This window comes from Phymastichus coffea, unplaced genomic scaffold (assembly GCF_024137745.1).
Source record: "Phymastichus coffea isolate CEN01 unplaced genomic scaffold, Cenicafe_Pcof_1.1 PCOF00115, whole genome shotgun sequence".
Lineage (NCBI taxonomy): Eukaryota > Metazoa > Arthropoda > Insecta > Hymenoptera > Eulophidae > Phymastichus > Phymastichus coffea.
Window position 1 is genome coordinate 40,963 of NW_026706926.1, and position 21,064 is coordinate 62,026.

Here is a 21,064-nt window from a genome sequence, read left to right on the forward strand (position 1 = left end):
TATGCTTGAAGTATCGCGAGCTATTAACATTGGAGTATTTTTATTTATAGTATATATGGACAACGTTTTTGCCAAAACAGGCACTGTCCACTTATCATTGATTTGAATGTTTGCAGAGTAATCTCAAATGATACCGTAAATACCACTCGTATTGATTATATAAAAATAAAAAATCTTGTTGAAAAGATTGATTGGAATGTCATTACAGCTGTGGAAGATCAGGAAACAAGCATGCAATCTTTTAATCATCATGATTAAAAATAGAATTAAACTTGCCATCACTGCTATCGCTCGAGATACGAAAAAAAAGATAGCTTAAAACTTGGATTACCAAAGGCATTATGAACTCGTGCAAAACCAAAGAAATATTATACAACAATTGGAAAAAAAGCACCATATAATTTTATCTTACAACATGAGCACAAAATAAATGTAACAACCTATCACTTTTTCCTTCTATAAAAGAATACATTCTTTTGGAACAAGATAAGGGGAATTTTAACACGCTATCTCATGAATTCATGAGTTCAAAAAATATTACTAAAAATAAGTTCGTCATTGCGAATGTTAATAAGATCCTAACACTTGGAAATAATGAAAAAATTGATACCAAAATATTTATAAAAAAGTTTACAGGGTAATGAGGAGTCTCAACATTACAAACAACAGTAGTAAACTCAAAATCAAAGAATAGTTTCAAACTAAAACTAAATTCCTAATTGATATGGATGTTGTAAGCAGGGCTGACCTGATCAACAGATAGTTTAACATTGCCATTTAAGGAATTAGTCGAAGTAGAGAAATTTACTTATTATCTTTTATGTCTTTGTTCTCATGGTTTCTCACTCACAGTTATAGTTTAAAATTATAAGTTTTGTATATTTCGTTATGTCAGCTTGCGCATAGATACTTGTGTGTATCTCTGTGTAAAGAGAGTGTTCTTTATAAAATACCTTGGGATTATGATAGATTACAGACTGAAATGAAAACACCGTGTAGATTATATTGTTGAAAAAACTAGATATATCGTATTCGTAATGTTGTAAATGAGGAACTTTGACATAAAAGCCTAAAGGATAATTTACTATGCACTATTTCATCGCATTGCCACTTTTGGCATTATTGCCTAAGGAGAAACTTACAATACCAATTTTAGCAGTATTCAGAAAATATCAAATAAGTTACTAAAAATACTATATAAAAAAACAAATAATTTAATAATTCATTTTACAATAAAAGAGCACTTCGTGTTATAACCAAAAAAAAAAAATTATAAGAACCTACTAATGAAATACACCAGGTCAGAAAACAAAACTACGTAAAATAATACAGCCTAAAAAAAAGCACAAAATAATCGTGGTGTTAATAAAACATTAGCTCAACAGAGTCATTACTATGTCTTCTTTGCTTTTTCTCTTTTCCTTTTTTTTTGCGCGTGAAGCTAATTTCGCCCCTCGTAATATATAATTTCAGGCGCGTGTGGTTGGTTCACCCTCCCGCACTCGACTTGCCTGTCGAGTTTCACACGCCTCGATTATTACTGTCTTACACGATCGTTCGCTAATCAGATTGTATTTTATTTACGTATTTTATTTAGTAAGATAACAATGCGAGTTTATTTTTCGCATTGTTTTTTATTTATATGTTATTTGCGAATTTAGAGTACTCTGCTACACAAGTTTACACATCAATGATGAAAACAAAATACCGTTTGTCTTGACTTATTTACCGTAATTTATTCACGCAAAACAAAAACCCAACCATAATGGGAATAACTAATTTCACTTCTGCAAAGTTTAACAATGAGCTTACTCAAGCAGTCATTAAAGTTTACAACGCTCATCGGAATTCCCTCTAAGCGACTCGCAGTCCACGAAACTTTGGTACAATTAGAAAATAAAAACATATCCAGCCGAGCAAACGTCAGAGTCATGTAGCAACTGTGCTAAACAAAGAAAAGAAGTAAGGACGTTTTTGTAAAAGCTGTCTTCCGTATGTAACTGTTGTACATACGTCATACAAACAGGTAAAAAAGACCGCGCGTCACTGAATCCAGAGGTGCGCGGTAGTGAACTTAAAGAGAGAAGGGGTGGTTAGCAGTAGTAGTGCGCTCAACACCCCCGTCTACGTCGTATCACTGCTACCACGGCTCTTCAGTTTGCGCGCGACCGTCGCGGCGAACGTTTCGCGCACTCTCTCTCTCTTTCTCTCACTCTCTGTCGGCTTAGACGTTCGCGATTGTGATTTTACCAGGACTCAATCACTGAAAGTGATATGGACTGACGTTTCATGATAAATTTTCGTTGAAATGTTACACGATTCGTAAGGTAGGACAATCGTTCGTGAACTGCTTTTTGATTTGAAATAAAGGTCTTAGATTATTTCTACATTGATCGCCAACTTGTCATTCTGTTGTAACGCTGAAAGAAAAAGTTATCGCGTAATAAGCCAGTAATAGTGCAGTTTTTACCATCGGCGTCTCTGATTGTTTGCCATTATTCCGTATCCTTTTTTTTGGAATGCGCGACACTAACTCGCATTATGTACTTCAGTTTTTCGATAAAATACGAGCGTCGCGTATTATTAATCCGGGATTGAAAACATTTGTCAAGCTTTGTTTAATAGCGTAACGATATGCGGATGAAAGTGTTTACTTTTAGTAAAATATTCTTCTTTTGTTTCGTCGACGTTTAACAAACAAAATTGTATTTTGGTAAGAATTATATTACATAAAATGCTAGACGCGTTTGATCAAACTTTGTTTTATCGTTAATTTGTCAAACATTTTTCAAGTACCTAAATGTTTAACGTAATTTTTTTATTTTTTAAAAGATGTTAAGGTATCGCTTAGTTTTGCAGACGAGATACACGAGAAATCGTTGATTTTCATTTTAACGGTTGCATCCTCGAACAATAATCGTCTTCCAGTGAAATCGATATCCGTTGAACAATCTATCAGTGACTGTGACAGTAAAACTACCCTAATGGGAAATTAAGCTGCGAGACAGCCATTTACATTAAAAAAAAACAGACTGATTCCTTCATCTTCATTACCCTGCAAGCTTTTTCTCTTCTATTTTTCAAGCGGTGACCTTCATCAAGTTTATCAATTCGGTTTTTCATCAAGCAGTTCCTTTGATAACGCAAAGTAGTTGCTTAGAAGTCGAATGGCTCAAATAATTTTCCTAACAGTAGTGTGCGTAATACTCTGATGTAATAGATTCAAGAGAAGTAAGAAGCAATAATGGGTTGCTTAATTAGAAGAAAAAAAGGCATCAATTTTTTCGTTAGTAAGTATTTTTCTGCTTCTAAGAAAACTATTTATTGTTGTTTAAAACAATAAGTACATAAATCCAATTATTCGCTAATATTACAGAGTACATTATTAAATCAACTGGTCTTCAGTTAAAGACATCATTTGCTAGTAGCTAAGTAATTGAGTCTCCCCAGTATCCGAGTCGCAAACTTTTTCACGCAAAAAAAGTCGAGTTTGAAAAAGAAAGATAACAGGACGGATGAATTAAACAGTTCCACGGATAAGCCTGTTTATCACTGCTGTAACTTTAAGACTGAACGTCAATCAGTTGATTAACCTGTAAATTCCCTTTGAAAAACATGTATATTCATCGCAAGTAAATTTCATGGTATTAAATCCATCGTAATTTCAAGTTGCCGTCAGCAAAGATTACAATTCATATCTTCAACAATTCAATCCACTTCTCGACGCCGCTATTTCAAAAATAATGAAATTTGTTTTTTGATAAAGGTGGTTTCGTTACTTTGCTTCAAAGAATGTCAATTTCTCTCAGAATTTAATATTCAGTTAGTAATTAAGTTTCTGAAATGATTCCGATAGTCGAGCTTATTAAACTTGCAAGAAATTTTACTAAAATCCAAACTTTCCCACGTAGGTGATGGAAGTAGCATTTCTCGCATAATAATTCATCAAACGAGCTCGAAATTATGTAACTTTATTGTAACTTAAATTATTATAATTAAAGTTTTTTCAAACTTCTGAGAGTAAACCTATAAATGAAAAACATACACAATTACTTATTCATGATAACGTTTTACTGGTGTAGGATCCGGTCTCTCCAGATCATTACAATAATTATATCTCACATATAAGTTAATAGATTATGAGAATATTGAAAAGGCAACGATTTTCGAGTTAACAACAGTAAATAAATAAATAAATAAATAAATAAATATATATATATATATATGTGTGTATAAGTGTAAGTGTATAAGTAAATGTATAAGTGCAACCATAACATTTGAATCATAAATTTGAAAAAAACTTCAATTATTTACAATTATGGAAAGTTTATCCAATGTTAATTTGAATTATTATAGTGCTCCAATTGAACTCGATTCTTAGAGCTACAAAATCATATTGTAATTTTCAAACGTTCACATTATAACATAAAAATACCCAGTAAACATAAAGCCAATGGTAAATATTGGATGTAGCCTGTGGTGGTGGCAGCAACGTTTAACGCCTCTGGAATTCCTTAAATGGAGCGTGAGAATCTGTCGGAATTTTCGGCGCTTTCGCCCGAGTGCAACTTCGTGTTATACACGTTTGCGACGTTATATCGGGGAGGGACAGAATGATGAAAATAAAAGAGAGAACGGGCGCTGGATTAAGGTTCGAACTTTTTCGAATTCGCGAACAATTTCGACGACTTCCGGGTTATATCGGCGATTTTTTGGACCATGTTCGACGAAATAAACAAGAGGAAAATTTAATTACGCAAATTACCAGTCGTAGAGACGGCCGAATTCTACATCAGCACGCATCGATAAGAGCAAACCGGCAGGCCCGCCATTATCAAAAGCTGCAGACAATACTCCGTCGCGGAGTGCGGCAACTATTTGTCAGCAGCCTGGCGTTGAGACGCTTGTCCGCGACAGTTGAAAAAGCTCGAGCAGATACTTTTATCTGGCTTCTGATTATCTTCCACAAACGGGGAGGGGAGGCTAGACTTGATTAAAAGCAAAGAGCACCCCTGACCTAAGAAAGCCACCGTCGTCGTGTCGTAAATTTCAAGTCTGCATTAATCGTCATTTTGCAACCGGTGCTTTACACCTTGTCTCACGCTCGTGCTTGTTTCTTTGTCGTTACTCTGGCAAAATCTTTTAGTTTATTTTTCTCCAGTGGTTATGAGGCTTCGGGGGGAGGGATCCCTTGAAAGCATCGAAGTAGAAGAAAAAATTTTGTTTTTTCCGTTGTCGCCGTGGCATCACGAATTTTTTTTATATTCCAGTCGTGAATGGAAAAACCGACGAGTTGATAATGGGTTCGTGCCCGCAACTTTCTTGATATCACGAAAATGACATTTTTTTTTCTCCTTCGTCGGAATGGAATGTATAAAATCGCGTGAAGCGTATTAAAATTGAATTGAAATTCAGAACGCGGGACATGCTTCATGGCAATTTGAATTTCAATTTTTTCCCCAAGGATCACGCGTCAAGTCAAATTATCTCGAGCAGGCATCAATGGATTGATGTTCGTATATAGAAAAGTCACTGATAACAGAGTCGTCAATTGACATAGATATCTCACTTTCTCTATTCAATTGGCGTTATCCAATATACGAAATGTTACTCCACTGTTAGCATCAGATTTATGGATTCTAGCTGTCAAAGAAGAATAGTCTATGCGTCGCCTTATCATATAATTATCTTTTTACTGCCGGATGGATAACCTAAACGTTGGAAGTTACGTAAGAATTCGCCGCCACCTCCTGATTCGCTTCGATAAAGAGCGGCGCATAAATTTGAGTTGTGGTACATAAATAAATGATGACGGGAAGGTGAGCACGATACAAAAGAATACTGGCAAAGTATCATTTTCATTCTCGCCCAACACCTCTCGCAGGGATATGCATTTGTCAATAAAAATATCGACAAAAGCAGAGATAGGAAAAGAAAAGAGTTTCATCCGAACGGTTCGCGTAAGTGATTGGCCTCCGCATGACGCCTGCGCCGGCCCGACTGTTCTTGCGCGTAAAACTGCACGTTGCACAGGCAGCGCCCGCTTCGGCGAAGGAAATCCTTGCGGTGTGGCGACGTCGGAAGAGAGAAAACAACTGTCGTGTGCACTTCGAAGGTGCAAAATTTATCGTCGTCTCTCGGGTTTGAATTTATAAGGGCGCGGCCGAGCGTAACAATGGCTAATTAAAGAGAGGTGGGCGCGCGTGTAAGTTGCGGAGTTTCGAGTATTATCATAATAAAGTTAATTACGACTGCGGCTCAGCTGCTGCCGCGCGTGAATTAATGTGAATGTCGCGCCCAGCTAGACGGAGAGAGAAATAGCTTAATTACAACGGCAATTAAACGAACGGAAAGGGGGAGAGGGGAAGACGCGGCTTCTCGCACGGGGCCGCGATGCCGTCATTGATGACGGGCCTCGTTATTCATTTTGAGCGTGCCGACTTCTTTTTTCTCTTTGCGAGTTTGCACTTCCTATACCTCTCGAGATGACGGGGATCGTTCTTCCTTTGCTTTGCGAATTCTTCATTCGATTCACTCGATAAAGCGCTGGTTAATCAATAGGAAAATTCGCAAATCCGAAAGGAAATAGTAAAACTTCCGCGTGATATATATATGGCTGGAAAATACAATTGACTTTAAATGCTCGGTATGAATTTCATAAGGTTTATTCTTTCTTATGTAAATGCTACTCCAGAAGATTATTAAAGTTTAATTGAGGGTCACGATGAGAGATGTAACTATGTCTTACCCGGGGTAAGTTGCGCGGGCTACATCGGTAGAACGCAATGGAGTCGGATAAGGTTCTGAAGATTTTTCACGCTTTATCGATGGCATTATAAATCCTACGTAACTCTAGACGTAGAGATCGAAGCTTAATACAAAATGCGACAGGACGAATAATTTATTAGGATAGTACGTCATAATAACCCGAGTACGATGTACTTATCTGCCGCGCCAGTATTCGAGAAGCGATGGCTTTTGATCTGGATCCACGGGATTGGAGCTCTTCTTTGACCACATAAGAATTTCAGCGTTGCCCAGTCGGCAATGATCCAAGGGAAGTGGCGAACGCGTTGACCAATGCCCTTCCTTTTTGTTGGGAGCACGAATGTTTCCTTTTTCTCTCGTGTTTTCAAACACGTACAGCATCGCGGCCGCTACGCGCCGCTTCAGCCGGGTCATAAAATGTAGTCCGGTAGTTAAGTGACCGAGCGAAGGGGGAGAGATGAGTCTACATGAACTCCGCTTTGCGCCACTCTCCGAAATTTTTGGTTGGACCTCCTCTAGAGGGCCCGAAGGAATAGGACGCTCTTTCGCGAGTTTTCGCGCCGGGAAACTGCGGATGTATCAAGCAGTTCCTCTCGGGAAATTAACTAGTTCGGCTCACGCTCTTAGTTTGGCTGTTGTGCGATCCGCGTAGCACTGTCTGACTTTGCGTTCTACTGTGCATGCATCTACTTGATATTGTGCCCGGTGTCCATGCTATTAGTCTGTGTCACTGCGACTTTGACATGCGTGCGTACGAGTGCACAGACGTGCGAACCTTTCCTTTGACCGCTCGAGATGACCAGCGAAAGCTACAAAGAGCTAAGGGCAGGGTTGGTCTGCTACCTGAGCAGAGAAAGTGATACTTCTTCTGGAGCGTCTCCTCTCGGTGCAGCATTGTGTTCCACCATTATATCACTCTTAACCGTACCCTAGCGAGGGTTGTCCCCGTTGGAGTTACGTTCGCGTATTCACGTGGAGACACTTTTCTCTCTTGATTACTACTGTCGACTGCCGATCTGGTAAGCGAGCGAACTCTTTTATTGGATTGTCATTCAATTCAGCGGAAATTACACCTTTTAAAAGGTTTTTTTTTTTTTTTATTTTATTTTAACGTCGCTCTATTATGCTCCATCAGTGCTAATCAGCGACGGAGGCTTGCAATGTGTTTGAGAACAAAGCACATGAAACTTTTTTCAGTGGTGCTTGTATCAATCAGCAGGAACTGGGAATCGAACCCGGGCCTACCGGGTGCGAGTCCGTCGCCCTACCGACCGAGCCATTGCAGGCCTCTTTTAAAAGGTTAATTGAATCTTTGGCGAACGTCACACTGCTGTTTAGATGTCGTTTTGATCACTGTAGCTTCAGTATTTATAATTTTATTTATATTTTAATTTTGTTGTATAGTATTTATAAATGGCTTTTCTCCTGCTTCAGTTTGATTTTTTTTTAAACCCGACATATTGTTTCGAAATTCCACACACTTAACTCATTTCCCGTAATTTATCGTTACAGTAATTTAATCATTGAGCTTTTATACCAAGGTGAGACTTATTTCTTTTACGTATGTACACATATAGTTAGTTTGCTAAACGAATCAGCCAAAAATTTGGTGTTCACTGGCGATTATATGAGACAGATGGTAAATGTGTTGTAAGACAATTTAGCGTTCCACATATTGTCGCTTGGTTACGCGTTGAACAATAAAACGGGCTCCTACGGCAGCACGTCGCCACGGTTATCTATCCAATACGTCGTCAGACAATTCGCCTTTTCGCCTAGTGACGTTTGATTGCGTCTTAAGGAATAAAGCGGGAAGATGCTTCCACGATGGCGGATCCTAGACAAGGGATTCGGAACCAATCCTTGCGACAGTACATCACCACGATCATCTGTCGAATACATCGTCAGACAATTGGTCTTTCTACCTAGTATTGAGGCGGGGTATTTTTTCGAATCGTCGCGAGGACTCTATACATTCGCAATATAAGTGAAATATATTAGCCTTTCTATCGCTGCGGATATTAAAACTCATCTGAACAAGATTTTAATTGAGATTGCCAACTGCTATAGTTTTATTTCTACTGGGTGCATGGTTCTCTTGTATATATCGATAAATATTTTAAAATTATTTGACTTTTAGCAAAGTATTCATGGAGATTCTCGAAATAAAATGAAAATGTCGGCCATCAATTTACCAGCGTGACCGAAAACAAAAAAACAAAGCTGAGGCAATCTGCTTTTCGGCGGCTACTCCGGATTAAGCTGCGCGGTAGGGGCCGCATTTATCACACGCTATATCCCTCAATCTACGCTACTCCATTAAATCCCTTGCGATTCGTTCCGGCCCGAGAGCTTTTATTTTACAAACAAAAAACAATCAAGCTTTTGCAGAACATGCGACTGCGTGCGCAACGAATTTTACCATATCGGACATCTTGTAGAAAGCAATGCGTTGTCGACTTTGACACAATATTGTTTGAGCATTCCGAGAGTCTTCCGCGTGTAAATGTGATAGGGTTGTAGTTAATTATTGGCTACGTCTCAGCCTATTGGTCTAGAGATGGAAGGAGAACCATCCACCACCTTTGTGTGAACCCCACTAGGAAGAGAATTTTCTATATCTTGTTTTCCCAAGAATCATCGAACTACCGCGTTCCGAAGTAACAATAATTTTGCTTCTTCAGTTGTGATAAAAGCTTATAGTTAGCGAAGGTAATCATCCACCGATTACTGGATTCTACAATTTATTGCTAGTGAAATCCGGATCACTGTGAGAATCACGGTGTTGGTTTTGGCACGTACACTTTGTTTTTGTTAAAATCAATCGAACCCAGTGCTCCCTCATGGGAACCTGCGACCTTATTTCAAAGATATGATTTTAAGCGATATATCTATATTACATGATAAACCTACTGGAATGTCTGATGAACTCTCGAATTTATCAGATTATAAGGTAGTTTATTGAGTGATATAAGTATATTGCTGAAAATCATACCGTTGAAATAACGTGTCACCCTCTATCCACGAGACACGGCCACTTATTATAGTGACAGAGTGAACAATTCTGATAATGTACGAAACAAAAAAGCGTGTACTTTGAGGGATCACGGTCGTTCGAAGTAAAGTATAGCCGAAGCTGTATAACGTTTTACGAAAATTTTTCTGCTTGGAATTTAAATTTTCGCTATTTTAACATTCCGCAAAAATAAAAAAGTTTTATCACACCGCAATTGAAAAGCTTTTCCGTGCGCATAATTTCGGCGCAAAGCACATTGACTACGAAATACTTTTCCTTGGGGGAAGATGCCTCATGAATATTTAGTCTGAACGATCGCCTCAAGATTAAGGCCAAATCGATGGGCGGCGTGAGATCGCATACTCACCTGCTGATTCATATTTCGAACGTCAGCTGCATGCAGATGATTTATCATCTCTGTCCTATATTTAACCTTGTCACCTGAAATCGCGTACATCATTAGCTCTTGTCAGCTTCATGAAAATTTTGCTCAAAGTCAACATTGATATTTTACTTGTTTAATTACTTTTATGAAAAATATCTCGTTTAAGCAAAAACTACTATACGTGGCCAATATCTGTGTCCTATACTTTAAAAAAAATTTTTTTTTTCAGAAACGTTATTTTGAAAAGGAATTGGAAGGTTGGATGTGAAAAATTCATCGATGTTAAAGCTAGGATGCTATACGCAAATGTTTATTAAAAAGTGCCAAAATGGAGAATTAATGAAGCGTTTCAATTAACAGGAAAATGATCGAGCTCTGAAAATATCTATTTCACGCAAAACCTTCGTGTAGAGACGCGATGCTTGCGAATGAAAATAACCCACCAATAGAAAAGCAATTAACGAAAACAAGATTATTACGATTCAATAAAAATACTTTTTTTATATATCGATTTCACGCGACTAATGACTGAAAGTTAGAAAGCAACATAACTTAGTTTTCTCTTCGACGGTGCAGTTGTATTAAATTTTACAAAAGTTTCGTCCACAAATCACAATAAGCAATCAGAGAAGAAAAAACCCAATTGAAAGTTGCTCCTGAGCCGACGTTAAACTTTCGAGGTACTTCTGACTACTAAACAACTTGATAAATAACTCAACGTGATTATAGTTAACAAAATGAATGAAAGCGGCGCAATTTACTCTGTGAAAAAGTTATCCTCCGTGAGCTTTTATCAAACTGAAAAGATTACTGAACATACAGCCAGTCATTCAAGGTAGCAAAGTTTTGTTTTCATCGAAATCAATTGGTCGTGCAAATCAATTTTCAGCTAAATTAATTTATGACAACTACGTAAGAAAGATGAAATTTTGATAAAAAGTAATCAATTAATTCAAATTATAAAATAATTACTTTTTACTTTATGTTAAAAGCCAATTAAAAGAAATCGTCGCCAGAGGCTATGGCGGTATGCTTTCTTGAAGAGTGAGAGATAACGTTTGTTAATTTACATTGATCGAATGTAATGTAATATAAATTTTTAATTTTGATTATAATAATTTAATAATTTATATATCACACAGTAAATTTGTTTACTCTGAATTTTGTTACTGTTGAATTTGTTTACTAGAGCGTCTTGTGCATGCGAATGATGGCTATAATTCGATAATATAGCAAGTATATAATTGTTACTACTGGATGGGTGTGTATCTCATACAAATAATAAGAAAGAATTTGGTTTGAAAAGAAAAATTTGAGTTTAATAGCGTAAAAAACCTTCTCAGTGTTAAGGAAAAAGCCGCAATGAAGTGAGAAAGTGGAAAGTTCTACAAAATGATGAAATTATAAATTTAGCTAAACTTATGGTAAAATAGAACGGAGGTTGCTGAGTTGGAGCGATGAAAAATAAACAACGAGGCTCAGATAGTCATGATTACGGTGAATGGCCATTCACAGTTGTTCCATGGAGAGGGCTTTTACCTTGTTCAAGCGAAGTGTGTACACATATTATACAGGTAGAAGAAGAGTGCGCGCGCAGTCTCGACGTCTCGGAGACAGGACAATCCTCCGTGATGCAATACCCCAGAGGACCGTTCTCGTCTTTTACTAGCGTAGCGGGTTACGTTCGGTCACTAATCCAGGTAACTGACGCCGGATCACAAGGCACATATCGCACAGTATTGCACGCGAGCAATCGCGCGCTCACGAAGAGACAAACGTCGCGTTGGCTGGTCTCAACTCAGTGGTTTCTCAACAGGGAGAGCCCGTGGAAGCGGCAATTTTCGCGGAAGAAATGCGACAGATAGCGGCGAATTTCCCTTTCTCCCTTTGAGGCCCATGTTGGGAGCCAATTGGAAGTGAACGGAGGCGGTGCGACGCGCACTGAGCATAAGAGTGCCGTTGCAATGCCGTCGACTATGTAAGATTGAGGCCGAAGCGCGCAACCCTCTTTTTATCGTACTATGCAGTTTCGAAGGCGCGGTTTAAATTACCTGGCAATTCGGGTTTTCTCCAGCCGTGCCGAAAGAAGAAAATAAACGGACTTTCGCGCGTGCTACATCTCTTGCTCGAGGAAGCGGAAAAGCTTTTACAATAGGGCAATAAAATCGTGCGTTCTATTTGAGAAGTTAGAGCTGCCATTGGATAGAGCGTAGAAAAAACTTGAAGACGTATCTTTCCGTGACTGTGGTCCGCGATTCTTCGAGAATTGATGAAGAAAGTACAAGGACCAAATAAAGGAGATAATGCGCGTCTCTATAATTTAAGAGCGCATTGATCGCGAAAAGCCCTGTTATGATTCGGTCAATAGCACTCAAGGCTTATAATTTTCAACTTGACAGTAATTACCTGCCATATGAGTACCCTACACTCTTTCGAAGGAAGCAAAGCGACAATTAAATCAAGTAGAAAGGCGCAAAAAAAATTTCATAGAAAAATAGAAATAAAGAAACGTGTATCACCTCTCAACAACGTTGACACACAATACGAATGAATGAGACATGACAGAATGAGAGAGAGAGAGAGAGAGAGAGAGGGGGAAAGAGAGAAATCAAAGTTCCAGTTGAATCGCAAGCGCGAGAACGTTCTTTGAAAAGAGGACGCTATTCATGATCGTATGTGCATAATCAGCGAAATGACAAGGGAAGAAAGAAAAGAAGGCCAAGCGAGCTGGAGTAAAAAAAAAGAGAAAGAAATACACAGCGTGAAGGGAAACACCTTTGTCGTGGTATGTTCGAAAAAGAATGAAGAGAGGGAAGTCTGTATTAAAATGGAACGCTAGATGCACATACGGGCAGAGATAGACATACGTGTTCATGCATTATGCACGTACTTGCGCCTAATTTCATTGTTGTAATTAATGCCAGAGACGGATTTCTGCCGGCAAACGTATTTGACATGTATGCGCCCTCCCTTTTTTCTCGTTCTCTTAAAAAAAAAACAATAAATAAATAAATAAAACAAAAAACAAAATGAAAGCTGTTGTGCAAAAACAATTGTTGTCTTTTTTGGGAAATTTCATTAAGTGCTTTCCTTAGAAATCGCAGGTAATTAGACGTGAATATTCAGTGGTACAAGTGACGGTTTAGTCAGGCATTTGAAAATGGAAATGAAATGTGAACGAGCTGAATCTAATAAAACCAGAGAGAATACTTTTATTTGAAAGTAAAATTAGTTTCTACATTTTTTCGTATGTGTGTAAAAAGCTTTTGACGTATTATGTATCTTTCTTATAAAGCCGGAGAGAACGGAGCGAAGGGTCATTTAAGAAAATATCTAAATTTTGCATAATTCGAAATTCGGTCATGCACTTCATGAAGGAGTGGGATGGAAGGGGATAGTTGTATTTATTTAGAAGCTATGTAGATTGCCCACTATTTGCCTTTCTTCCATCCAAGATATAGTGCGCTCTGGAGTTTTCCGAGTATGAGTATGAGTATGACGAGGGTAAATAACATTATAAAGTTCATCAACCGCATTCCAACTAGTCAATATTCATTTCCGTTGTTTGTACTTTCGAAAGCGCTTATAGTTTTCATTTTCATTTCTCTTGTAAAATAATTTTAATAAAATATCGAATAAGAAGTGAACAATAAAATCAAATGTTAATAAATCATGAAAGGACGTAAAAACGGCGACTGTATTTTGTATTTAAGATCGCCTGCAAAACTAATTAATCTCGATCATAAATAAGTCTCAAGAAAAGAATGGCTAGGATAGATGATCTAAAATAGAGGGTGTGGTTTCTATAAATAAACAGAAAAGGCTTATATTATGTAAGCAGATTTAATGATTTAAAAAAACTTAAGGTGAGGCGAATAAAAGCTTTAAGCTAATGCTTACAAATAGTTATAAATAAAATAATTAACAATAAAATAGAATGAAAGTGCACTTATAAAATATAGATTGCGAAGGAATCTATATCAGATTAGAAAATTACAATTGCAGTCGATTAAAGTTAAGCTTAGTGGGATTTTACAGAGTTTGCGATTAAAAGACCATTCGTTCTTCTGTACGATACAAATACGATCTTACCTCAATCTTACTTCAAAAAGCATTGATCGTGTAAGGAGATGCTGACAATAAAGGAAGGGGTACGTAATTCCGATGCCTCGGGGACAGGCATAGCCGTCACTGCGATGTCGCCTAGCGGCCGGTCTGTGGGGAACAAGTGTTTGACACTACCCCAGAGAAGCTGTATCAGCCTCTGCTAGCGTGGCAAGATCGTCATCGCTAGCTTTTTACAATGTCGTAGGTGAAGAGCTATTTGATATTACCGGATGAACGCGTACTTGTACAAATATGGAGATAGCACGTCGTTGGTTTCAAGGACCCATAGAAGACTTCCTGCCGCATAGCTCTGACTTTCAGACAAGACTTGCTCCTTGAGCCCGTTGCTCTTATTTTGTGGTGAGTGCGCAAAAAGGAAAAAATAGTAGGAAATTTATTTCCCTATCTCTTTCCGGGATCCAATTAGCGATCGAGAAGCTCAGGCAATGACGAGTTCGTGCGGACGGTCAGTTACCTGAAAGTTACTGCGCGTAAAAGCACCTTTTTTTATAACACGATGAAGTTCACCACGGACACAGGGCATTTCGGGGAAAACGTCGGCATGCCAATCTTGGGAGCAGGCGGGTTTGCGTTTTTATATTTTTTATGGTTAGTACCGAGACTGTCGAGGAACGTATAAGACGCGAGCAGCGACTAAACAGCACGTACAATGTTACATAATCTAGCATGATATGATTAATCACGATATTAAACACAATTTTAATTTGACAACAACCAGATGCTCGGTGAAAAAAAAAGAAGAAAAGCCATAAAATTAGCATAACGACTGTTATACCTCGATTTGCGACATTGTTATTCAAGGCGTTGTCGCTAGTTCCGCTCGCTCTAACTTTATATTTTGACGACGATGTTTACGAGGTATCTGCATGCCTGCGGTTAGTTACAACGTGCGAGCCAAATATGCGGCCACCTGGGACGAGTTAATTTATATGACTTTACTAATTTCGACTTTAATGTTCGCTTAGTGGGCCATTTTCATTCTTATGACTCGGACTCTTAACTTTCTTTCTAGGAATACGTTATTTTTTGAAGTAAAACTAACCGTTTGGGTTAATTGCCGATAAAAGTGAAATCGAGATAAGTTAGCAGGTTATTTGTCAAGCACTCTGCCTCTGTATTGTGCAATCTCGATCTTTCACTTTACAACATATTGTTTTTTTACTTCGTTCAAAATAAATGTACCGGGATGCATTAAAAATATCGGAATTCCAATTTTACGTCTGTAACCCATTTTCGTTCCAATAAGAATTGTTTCGAAACAAGTAATCTCAGGAAAAAGTGCACATTGGGCACGTGAATTGTGCGGTCGTTGTGCATTCCAAATAATTCTTTATTTTCGAGAGTGAGAGCTGACCTCTGAAATGGCACACAGTTGGTTTTCATCAAGCTCTAAGAGCCTCTTCCTATAAAAAAAAAGCTCGCGCTCAATCTTCCCCGACAAACAATGGACCAACGGGACAAGAACGTTCAATTTCTAAATGCAAATAAAAATGAGAGCGTGTCAAGTCAAAAAAACGGGAAGGAACAAAGCTCATGGCGTTTGCAAATGCGAATAATTTACGCACCAAAGTCAACCGCGTGCAGCTCATAAATCATTTGGTAAAGTTCAGGATAAACCATGCTGGGTCAAACAATAGCAACCGCAAGCCGAAACCGCCGAATAAACGCATCTGATGTAAAATCATAGGAGCGAAACGATAAATCGCATAATCGCGAGGAGTAAGTGTCGGATAGTAGAAGGACATTAGATGACGTCGTGTGTGCATTAATCAAGTCCTGCCGCGACGGCAATTATATCGTTCTACGCCGTGGGAATTCTATGATTGAGTAGCCGAGGAAGACGATGTATGCGGGTTAGAAATTGTATCCGAAAAATGCATGACTTGTGCTTCTTTTTTCACACAGTTGTTCTCTTACGATTTGAAAAAGCTTTTGGATGTTGATCTTTTGTGCTGTGCTAATATTTTTTGTGAAAAAAATATTCAAATAATATTCAAGTGTAAGTAGAATAAGTTGATTACTGAAACGTTAGTAAAATGTTTTTGAAACGTTTTAAATACCCCGTTAAAAAAATCAAGTTGATAATCGAGAGTGAATTTCCTTATCAATATTTAGGTGGATTGGTAAATGGATTGTTATGGATTCCGTATGGATCTCATGTGGCTTTCAAATAGATTTCCAGCATAAATTTACATGTAGATTTTATGAAAAATTCAGATGAATTTTGTGCAAAATCTAAGTGAATTTCTAAACAAATTTAGATGAGTTTCAAGCAAATTACCGGTGGATTTTTTGATAAACTTAAATGAATTTTCGTATAAATTCCATAAAGATTATAACTGGATTTTTGGATGGGTGTCCAGATGGAAAATTAAGGTAGATTTTTCTGTATTATAATTATAAAAATCGTCTCTTTCGTGAAATTATTATGCAGACACATAAGAAAATAAAGTCTTCTGTATTAAAAATGGCATGCATGTATTCTTATGTATTTTGACACGCTGAGGCCAAATCCAGGGTCCGTATGATTCCAGCATTTTAGGTCTAAGAGTATTTGAAGGTCAAATTTTGAAAAAAGTCGTTTGAGAGATAACTAGAATTTCTATCATTTTTAGGATCGCTATCAAGCTATCCAATCACAATTGAATGAATATAATTCGCGACACATTTATTAAGGCATAAATCTAACTTCGAGGTGATAAAAATTGAAAAACTAAGAATTCATACTTTTTTCTTTTGTGACGTATCGTTTTGCCTTCAAAAGATCTAGACAATGGATTTCTCTTTCTTTGTTTTGCGTTTTCAGTTTGTTTTCACGCCTTTAAGTCGGTGGCCTTGAGAATGGTAGAAATTGATTTCCATTGGTCATTCTTTCTATACATAGTGTTTTTTTCTATCTCTTCTATAGCAGAGACATAAAAATAGGGATATTTTGTAAAGCTTGAATGCTGTCTCAGAATAAGAGTCCCAAATTCTAAAATCGACGCAAAGCTTACATTGGTGTTCCACGTAATTAATTTTCTCTCTTCAACGTCTCGTACTTTTCCTTGAACTTTATTGAATGAGCTACTGGAGTAGATGCAAATGAGCTTCCATTATGCAGAAGAATATCTTTTAGGCTCAGTTTTAAAGAGTCGATAAATAATGTCCACTGTTCATTCTTATAAAGATTAGGTTTCGTTTCGTTCATAAACTTTCTAACATCTGTACAGAACATCAACGAACATTCTTTATCTTTGGCAAAGAATTACCGAAACTTCTTTTCCCTGCCCCGATAAATATAGGCTTTGAATTCCGTTGAAAAGTTTTTTCCCTTAGAATATGATAGCTAGATACTCAGTTCCATCTTTGGGTAATCCCGAATCTTGATAAGATCATTCAACTCCTTTTGATCAAAAGCTCTGGAATCTTATTTTTGATAATATCTGATAATTATTTGTTTTCTTTGCTATCACTTTGACCGTCATATCCCTCATCTGAGCTTTAAGTAGCCATTTCCCCTAGCTCAAATAACTTATCAATTTTTGTAGGTTTTTGAAATGCAGTTTCCGTTACGGTAGTTGGCCTTTGTATTGAAAGTACGTTGGTATATAAGACTTTATTTTTATTACAGCTGTTAAAGCCAAATGTATTGGTCATACAGAAGTAGTAAATCTCTCGACATAATGGTTCTGATCATATCATAGGCTCAGATAAATATGAGCTGATTAACGTTTTCTCTCACTAAGATAATATCGTGCAATAAGCGCAAATCACATGGGCATCTGGTACGTATTTTGATTGTTGGACGTGGAGATGTCCTGTGATAATTTCTTTTACATTTGTGGTAAATTTTTCAATGCTAAAAAACACAAAAATTTATCTGATAAGTTGATGAAAATTTACAATAAATACTTCGATTCACCGGTAGTATCGAATGCGATAGTTTCTCTATATCTATGATAAATAGTTAAAGCTGAACCAATCGCTATAAATTTAATCAATAAATTGAAAACATTAATACTGAAAAAACTTTTTTAAAAGGCGTTGAAAACTTTTTCGAAGCGCTTCGATATCACTTACACCCGAATTGATATTGAAAAAAAAGGGGTTTTAATACTTTTGCAAAACGTTCTAATGTAACAGCATTTCTCGATAAGATCAGTAAAAAATTTTGAAATGTTTTCTAAACATATTTATGACATTTTCTAGATGTTCCTTGACTAAAAAATTCTGTCATATTTAACGTTTTTAAAACGTTTTTAATCTACATTTCTAAACATTTTAAAAATGTTTCTGTGTTATTCGGGATAAGAGGATTCAAAAGGATTAAATTTTTTTATTATACAAATCCTTGAGGATTCTTTTCGTTTCTTCTATACGGAAAACTCTTCTCTAAAAAGATTATCGGCTTCTCAGAAATATGACTGTTATCGGATCGTTATGAAAATAATACGCATCCTACGGGCTGAAAATTACAGCCGAGCCACGTCGATCGAGAGTGACTAGTATCCGCCGGATCATACTTGAGCAGTAGGCCTGCAATTAACACAATGACGAATCGGTCAAGCGCGAGCTGCAACACTGCTACGATTTTACGTCCCGTGCGAAATCCGACATCAGTCGAAGTTTCAATTAGCCGTGTGAATCTCGGCCATCAATTCCCGAAGTACAGTCCGTCTGATGTTTTAGCCTGTAATTCAATGTGCGCTATGTACACATTGGCTTCTTTCTCCAATGATTTTGGTAAAAAAATTTGCTGTAATCGTTATCTAAGTATCGATTTCACTCGTTATAAACGCTCATTAGATTCTCCTCTTGAAAAAGGCATTTCGGCATACCTACTCTACATGTACGCGCGTATATGTAGCGATTATCTGCTGAGAGGTGAATTATCGTTTTACTGATGCTACGATCTACCGCTTTGCATCCTTTACCGTAGAACGCGGTTATCTTAATATTATATCTCCGTATTTACCAGCACCGGAAAGAAAAGGAAGTAAAACTCTCAAATTATAGGTTTTATCGTTGATCGGGACGTGTTTCTAAAGTGGTGAAACTTATCTTGAGCGCCCTTCCTCGCATGTAAAATACGCTTGGCCGGGTGCTTGAAATTAGAAAAGTGCTACGGCTAAAAAGAAAAATAAACAAAATCCTCTCGAAAGAGTCGATAAAAATTAAGCTCGTTGCCGCTCGTGCATAAAAAGCCCATCGATCGAAGCGAGTATGGCTGTATAAATTTGCCTAAACAAAATACTTTATGCTTTATGAAAGAAAAGCAAGAAAACTTGAACGTGAACGGGTGAGTGGCTTGAAATATCGTATTACATGACTTGATGGCTATAATCGTGGAAATTGGTTTAGGAGGGCTGGAATTAGCTCTGCATCGCTCATGAAATTGTTTGCTATACGACCTTTTGCCTTGTTGTTTTCGCACACGTACGAGAATGTTAGATAACGCTGTCAATAAACGAGAGTGGACTCCGAGGAAAAAAAACAGGCCTTGTATGTATTTGTCTTTGCGTGATTGGCAAAATCAAATACTTATTTTTCCTTGACATTCTTTTATTTCCTTCTTTCATTTTTATAAACTTCAAATTTTTTCTCTAAGTAAGCAAGAGGATAATACAAATGATAAATAAATTTATACTATTTAAAGACATATCTTTTAAGCCATTTAATGAATGATAAGAGATGAACGTCTTTAACAGGAGGTAACTATTGCTCTTTTTTTATTAGACATATTCGTTTCGGCGCTTGCATATCAACGTTACGAAAAATATAACATCACGTGCTCTAAAAAGTTCAGCCTCACTCCAAGCTCACTTTCTGCATTACATAAAGATGCGACCGCATTTTTTCTTTTTCGAAGGATCCATATTCTCGATGTTGTTCTTTACGAAGTTTTAAAAGTTTAACGATATCCATTCCCATGAGTACTGTTCCTCAGTATGTTCTCAAAAGTGTCAAGTTTCTGAAGATGTGGTAATAATCGGATGAATTTCATATGTGATAAAATTTATAAAGGATAATAAGCTTTTATCACATATGTTGAAATATGTAGAATGATTGAAATATGTAGATGTGAAATATTTCGCATGATTCTCGTATTTATCAAAAAAGTTAATCCGTTTAGATGTTGCGTAATATATGTAAAAAAAGTGAAAATAAACATTCATTTTCAAGCACGCCTGGAAACTACTTTACCATTTCCAGAGAAAATGGTGTTGTAATGGTGAAATAATATGAGTTGTAAGGTAGTTTATCATTAAAATGAAGCTAATTTGAAAAGTATCTAGTAGTACGAATACACTTGTAGTCAGGCAAAGACAAAGTATTCTCGTATTTGCCGTAATCCTTCCTTTATAACGTTTTTATGTTTTTAAAAATATGTAAAGTTTCGCGGAATGAAACAATATTTCATTGGCATCGTCGCCAATATATTCGTAACTGGAAAAAGTTTCATCGACCGCACCATTACGCAAAATCTTGAGGTCATTTATTTAGCCTATTGCATAAGCGGATTTTGGAAGTTTTCGTTGTGAATCTTCGTGACTTATCAAAGAGCCATGTGGACGCATTATAAATTTCAGCACACACCACACGAGAATCGGATTTGGCGCACATACACAAAGCTTCGGTGGCGGATTAAAGCGTTCATTTTTCTTCGGAATGAATTCTTCACCACCGAGGATTTCGTATTTTCCCACGCGCACTCCGCTTCATCTTTAACGTAAAATATCTATACTAATGGACAATGAGGAAATAGCTTCTTCTCGCGTGATTTA

The 21,064-nt window shown here is 37.2% G+C and overlaps 1 protein-coding gene across 5 annotated transcripts in view; it reads left to right on the top strand.

The window, feature by feature from the left end:
- The first annotated feature begins 2,171 nt into the window (after positions 1 to 2,171).
- Positions 2,172 to 21,064, top strand: part of LOC131670743 (5-hydroxytryptamine receptor 1D-like) — a 78,626-nt gene continuing 59,733 nt past the window's right edge. Inside the window, exons 1-2 of one of the 5 annotated variants that reach the window (XM_058946620.1) lie at positions 2,172 to 2,713; positions 2,860 to 3,290. The gene's annotated coding sequence lies outside the window, so the exon portion shown is untranslated. Of the gene's footprint in view, positions 3,291 to 21,064 lie in introns of all 5 variants that reach the window. The other 4 variants (XM_058946621.1, XM_058946622.1, XM_058946623.1 and 1 more) reach the window with 4 other exon arrangements.